At 56.6% G+C, this 6,488-nt stretch overlaps 1 long non-coding RNA gene across 1 annotated transcript; it reads left to right on the top strand.

Moving 5' to 3' along the window:
* The first annotated feature begins 3,500 nt into the window (after positions 1–3,500).
* Positions 3,501–5,943, top strand: LOC129405664 (uncharacterized). The gene is made up of 4 exons (XR_008630729.1): positions 3,501–3,598; positions 4,767–4,917; positions 5,198–5,313; positions 5,493–5,943. It is a non-coding gene; the product is annotated as an uncharacterized LOC129405664 (long non-coding RNA).
* The last annotated feature ends 545 nt before the right edge of the window (positions 5,944–6,488 follow it).

Raw genomic sequence — 6,488 nt, 5'->3', positions numbered from 1 at the left:
AGGATTATTCAAAACTCAAGCAGGTGCACGCGGCAGACCCAGTTTTGATGCCCGGCATCCCACAGGGCCCCCCGAGCACCGCCAGGCATAATTCCTGAGTGCAGAGCCGGGAGTAACCCCCGAGTGTCTCCAGGTGTGGTCTCAAAAGCCAAAACCAAAACAAACCAAGTAGGGCCTGAGCAACAGTCCGGCAGGGAAGGTGCTTGCTTTGCGTGCAGCTGACCCGAGTTGGATCCCAAGCATCCCGCAGGCATCCCAGAGGGCCCCTGAGTACCGGCCTGAGCCCAGAGATGGGAGCTAGCCCTGAGCATCGCCAGATTGGACCCCGAACAGACAAGCAAACAAAATAGATTAAATAGCTTCATGACTCGTCTCAGAAGAGAAGTAAGCCAAGCTGCGCAAACTCACAGGTACACCCGTCCGCAGCTAAAAATTTAGGGGTGCCCCGGAGAGGGGTGGGCGGAGTCCCCACGCTGCTGTAGCCACACCGGCCAACCCCACCCCACAGCCCCGGCCATGCCGACAGCCCGACTCCACTGCCTTGCTACTAAGCTCTGCGGAGATGCCGAGTGGACCAAAGTCCCAGGTCCAACAACTCAGCAAGCCCAAACAGCCCAGCCACACCCCAGACGACACCGAGAGAGAACCATTTACACAAACTCTGTGGGATAGAGCAACTTTCACAAACAGTCTCGCACCAAACTCTTTTCCAGATCATTTCACCGACCATTTCGAGGTACCAAGCAATAGAAATTCTTTATTTATTTATTTATTTTTTTTATTTCGCTATTTTTTTTTTAATTTTTTATTTTTTTTATTGAATCACCAAGTGGAGGGTTACAAAGTTCTCAGGATTATGTCAGTTATACAATATTCAAACACCCCTCCCTTCACCAGTGCCCATCTTCCATCCCCAACCCCCCCAGTATATCTGCCGCCCCCTCCCACGCAAATGAAGTGAAACTTATCACGTGCAATAGAAATTCTTTTCTGCCTACCAAGGGGGCAGGTTTGGGTGGTGGGAAGCTGGGGACACCGAGGGAGGGCGGGTCACACTGGTCGTGGGCCTGGTGCTGGGACACCAAGCACCCCAACAGCTATATCCTGAGCAACTCTGTAAACCATAAGGTTTAAATAAAGTTTTCTTTTTTTAAAATGGAATTAAACAGAGAGTAGAAAGATGAACGACTCTTCCTCAAGCCCTAAACAAAACAACATTCAATCTTCCCTCGACTGACATGGTAGCTGGATTCTCGGAAATGACCGAGTCTATTAAAACCATGAAGCATGGCTTTGTGTGTGTGTGTGTGTGCAGTGGAGGGAGACCCTGGGCTCTAACAGCCCAGAAAGGGAGAGAGAGAAGCCTCGCAGTCACACCACGGCTCTACCCCATGGTTCTGCTGAGACGAGTCCCAGGACCCTCCGCGGCCTCCGCTCGGTCAAACCCCTTCCCCTCAAACCTCCCGGCCTTCCTCCCCACTTTTCAGCTTCGTTCCTCCCCAGGCTGCGCGATATGATTTATCACGATCCACCGAGTGCAGAAGCCGCTCCTTGAGCCCAGCTGTCTCCAATTAGGCTCGGCCTCCTCGAGGACGGGTGGAATTTCTTAGACATGACACAGAGGCGCGGTCCTGTCGCTTGTCCCTTCCCTTCCTTTAAACACAAGGTTCATTCAAACGCACCCTGGTCTCTGCTCAGGAAAGTGAAGTGAGGCCACGAAGAAGCTCTGAAATGGGAACCATCTAAGCCAGGGGCTGGAGGGGCTTCCCGGGGTGGGGCGGTGGCGGTGGGGGGGGGGGGCAAGTGCTGGCTCTGCATGTGGTGTGGGGGAGCCAGGCTTCCTCCCTGGCACCACATGGTCCCCTGAACACAGAGATGGGCACTGCCGGGTGGGACCCCCAAAGTCTGAGATTGGCGCAGACAGTTCTGAGCTTTAGTGCAGGCCGTCGGGCACTGAGGCTGCCCCTGCCCAGCTGACCCCGCCAGCGGCCAGTCCAGCACCATGTTTGTATTTGAATTTAAAATGGTCTCAAGGGGGTGGAGCGACAGGACGGCAGGGAGGGCTCTGGCCTTGCACACGCCCAGCTGGGTTGGATCCCCCGCATCCCACTGGGTCCTCTGAGCACCGCCAGGACAGATCCCTGAGCTAGAGCCGCGCGTGAGCCCCAGGCACCACTGAGTGTGCTCCCCACACCCAACGCCAACACCGAGGGGGAAAGGCATTAAAATATAAAATCTATAAATGGGAGTAAATATTGGTACAGCATATAGCTGGCAAAGGACCCAAGATATATAAAGTACTCACAGGACATACCCAAACTAAACAAACAAGGGCTGGAAAGATGGAACTGCGGGGAGGGTGCCCGCTTTGCATATGGCTGGCCTGGGTTCAAGTCCCAGCACCCCACGTGGTCACTGGTGTCAACAAGCCTGACTCCACCCCACAGTAGGGAGAGAAGCTGAACAGACACTTCCTCAAAGACAATGGACAAAGAGCCAACCACAGGCCTGAGGAAAAAAACAGTGCCTGATTATCAGGGATCTGCAAGTCAGAACAATGAGATCTCCCCCTCATCAGGGGGAACGGTAGCTATTAAATAGCCCGCAAAGGGGGCTGGAGTGATAGTACAGTGGGGCGGGTGTTTGTCTTGCCCGTGGCTGACTTGGGTTCGATCCCCAGCATCCCATATGGTTCCTGAGCACCACCAGGAGTGATTCTTTTTTTTGGTTTTTGGGTCACACCCGGCGATGTACAGGGGTTACTCCTGGCTCTGCACTCAGGAATAACTCCTGGTGGTGCTCAGGGGACCATATGGGGTGCTGGGAATCGAACCCGGGTCGGCCGCGTGCAAGGCAAACGCCCTACCTGCTGTGCTATCGCTCCAGCCCCACCCAAGAGTGATTCTTGAGTGCAGAGCAGGAGTAAGCCCTGAGCATCACAGTGTGGGGCCCCAAAAAGCCAAAAATAAATAAATAAATAAATAAATAAATAATCACATCAAAGAAAAGCCCACGAACAACTATGGCGGGTGAAGATGTGGTGGACAAGGAGCCTCCACTCGGTGGCTGAGACACGAGCCCTGGTTTCATCTCCACGGGAGAGTCTGGGGTCCCCACAGACCACAGTGAGAGTCTCTTCGGGACTCGGCAGCCCCATTCCGGGACGCAGCAGCATTCTCTGGCACAGTGGCTCGCACACCTCAGCCCTGCAGAGCTGGAAGCGGCCCTAATGCACCACCAGGAGGAATGGAGGAGGAAATTGGTCCCTCCCACCAGCCAGGGGGAGAGACCAGACCCTCGCTCGCTCGGGCTGCAGGCTGGCCGGAACAGAGCGGGCTGTGCTGAGAGAGACAGAGCGAGGAGCGCAGGCCCGGGTGACCTCACCCACACGTGGCGCCTGAGAGACAAAGTGAGGAATGGCTGATGGCCAATGGAAACGCTCCGGGGCCCCAGCGCTGGGGCTGTGGTACCAAGTGGTAGCGTGGGGGTGGGGCTGGGAAGGGGAGGGGACCAGGAGTGACCGGAGGACGGTGGTGGAGGGTCGTGGCTCTTTGAAGGAGGGGAAGATACAGCTGCTTGGCCCACCCAAAGCCTAAAGGTGAGAACTAAGTAGATCAAGTCACCTCGGTCAAGAGTCAAACTCAGAAGTTACCAGAGAGGGCGAGGAAAAGGGAAGAAAAGCAAGCAAGAAGGAGGGAGCCAGAGAGATCATACAGTGGGTTGGCTGTGGCTGCTTGCTTTGCATGTAGCAGATGTGGGCTCGATCCCTGGCACCCTGTATAGTCCCCTGAGCACTGTCAGGAGTGATTCCTGAGTGCAGAGCCAGGAGTAACCTCTGAGCATCGCCAGGTATGGTTGAAAAAAAAAAAACAAAAAGAACAAAGAAAGCAAGAAAAGAAGAAAGTAGGTTTATAAGGCACAAAAGGAGAGAGAGAGAGAGAGAGAGAGAGAGAGAGAGAGAGAGAGAGGAGAGATAGACAGAAGACAGACAGACAGATAGACAGACAGACAGACAGAGACAGAAGAAAAGTAGCTACCATAGAGGCAGGCGGGGTAGGGGTGGGGTGGGAGGGGACCACTGGTGGGGAATGTGCACTGGTGAAGGGATGGGATGGGCGTTAGAACATTATGTGACTGAAACCCAATCATAAACAACTCGGTAAATGTTGTAACTGTATATCACTGTGATTCGATACAAAAACTTTTTTTTTTTTAAAGAAGAAAGCAGGTTGGTTTGCTTGTATTTTAGGGCCACACCCTCTGCGCTCAGGGGTCACTCCTGGCTGGGTCCAGGGGTGGAAGCCAAGTGATCAATGGTGCATAGCAGGCACCGTCCCCGCTGGACTCTCTCTCCGGGCCCAGAAAGGCATTGCTGGGACACAGGAAAGTGACATGAAAGCTATGTCTCAGGGCTGGAGCGCAGCCACGCCCCCGTCCACGTCCTGTGTCCTGGCAGAGCAAAGCGGGTGTTTCTCCTCTGGCTGTTCAACAGTCACCAACCTTACCCCCACTCCCAGCCTCCCCCGTGCTCACGGGTCCCTTCCTTGCCCCCCACTTTCCCTAACGGGGACTTTGGGGCCACAAAGTGGGACCGGGTGTGCTGCTCTGGGCTTCCTTACACGTGACTCCCCCGTGGAGCGTCTTCAAGAAAGCGGGAGACGGACTGTTGGGAGACGCTGGCATCAGAGCCCACAGGGCCTTTGGGGAGGCTCGGCTGGTCCCAGTTCCAGCTCCCTTCCCCGTCCTGACAAGCGTCTCTCACCCAGGAAGTCAGGGTCACCTGCCCTAAAGGGCCCCCTCCCCACCCCCCACCACAACGTGGCGTCACAGAGGAGTCAAGACTAGACAAGGTGCTGATCAGGTTGGCTTCGGGGCCTGCAGGTGTGGTGCGGAGGTGACCCACGCCGCGAGTGTAGGGTAAGTCAAGGCCCTTGCCTGGCATGTGGCCAATTCCGGACGATCCCTGAGCCTGGCAGGAATGATCCCTGAGCACAGAGCCCTGAGCACCACCGGGTGTGGCCCCCAAGCAAACAGACAGACCCCGCCCCCCCCGTCCCCAACACACACACACACACACACACTCCAAACCAAACAGATGCAACCCAGCACTTTGCAGAGGAGGGGGGGGTGGTTCGGGGCGTGGGTCTCTGCTTTTCACGGGCAGCGCGTCTGAGCCCGCCTGGACCCCCCAACACAGGACGCAGAGAACAGGCGGCCAGAGCCAAGCCTGACCTGAGCACCGTGGCTGGGCACACAGGCAGGAGGAGACAGACCACTCGAAGCCGCCCGGGTGTCCTTCGAGCAGGCCGGCTGGTATGGCAGACCAGGGGGACAGAGGAGTGGGCCAGAGCTCGGGGCACAGAGCAGAGGGGTTCTGGAAGCTTGGGCGGGGGAGGGGGACACCCGGAGGGTGGGGGTGAGAAATAGCCACAGTCTTGCTCTGGGAAGGCCCAGAGGGCTGAGCCCGACGGAGCCGGTTCCTGCCGTGCCAGGGAGCCGCCCGGCGCGGTGACGCTGAGTGGGTGGAGACTGTTGGTAACGGGGCCTCGCCGGGGTGGAAGCAGCGACGGCGCCGAAACTGGCCCAAGTCCCCCTCGAGACTCTCGGCCCTCGGGAGACGGAATCTGGCAACGCCCCGTGGGGAAGAGGAAGAAGAGAGGAGACGGTCTGGGATGTGATGACGCCCACGGCGGCCAGAGGAAGTGCAGCGAGCCTTCCTCGGGAGCCGGAAGGTTCCAGGTGTGGCTTTCCAGGTGTGGCCCAGACAGGCTGAGCCACGAGCTTCCCACAGCCTCGAAGGCCCCGGTCAGCACCGGAGTCCAGTGTCCCTGCTGCTTCTGCCTCCCTCGGCCGACGGCGAAGGAATGAAGGGTGACATGGAGCCGCCAGTAACTTGTTAAATCGAAATGCGTTAATAAAATAAAAACAAATACAAGTGCTCCGATGCCACCAGTCCTGTGGGAATCACTGAGAAAGGTCCGAGTCCAAGCCCCAGAGGCACGAACAAACACCTGCTTTTGTCCCGATGCCAGTGGCTTAGTTTTCATTAGCCCTGAATGGACCTGGATGTGCTAGCACCCGGGGAGGCTAAATCTGCGTGTCTGATGCTAAAAGCCCAGTGCCGAGTGAGCTAAAAATTTTAGGTCAGTTGGTGGACACTTTTGGTCACCCTGGCAGTGCTAAGGGCTGTGTTCTGGGATCATTCCTGGTAGTGCTCGGGAGACAGGGATGCTGGGGATCAAACTGGGGTTGGCCGTGTGCAAAGCAAGTGCCCTACCCACTGTACCATCTCTTCGGCCCCAATTTGTTTTTGTTGTTGTGGTGGTTGCACCAAAGGGCCTTTGAGATGGCCTCAGTGCTGGGGGCCCGGGGGGTCAGACTCAAGCTCTCAAGGCCGTTCAAAAGATCCGAGCTGCTGCTCCACACGCAGGAACCCTGCGTCTACTCCCCAGCACCACACAGCTCCCAGAGCACTGAGCAGGGAGTGT

This window comes from Sorex araneus, chromosome 6, assembly GCF_027595985.1.
Source record: "Sorex araneus isolate mSorAra2 chromosome 6, mSorAra2.pri, whole genome shotgun sequence".
Lineage (NCBI taxonomy): Eukaryota > Metazoa > Chordata > Mammalia > Eulipotyphla > Soricidae > Sorex > Sorex araneus.
This window is presented reverse-complemented; position numbering and strand designations above follow the sequence as displayed.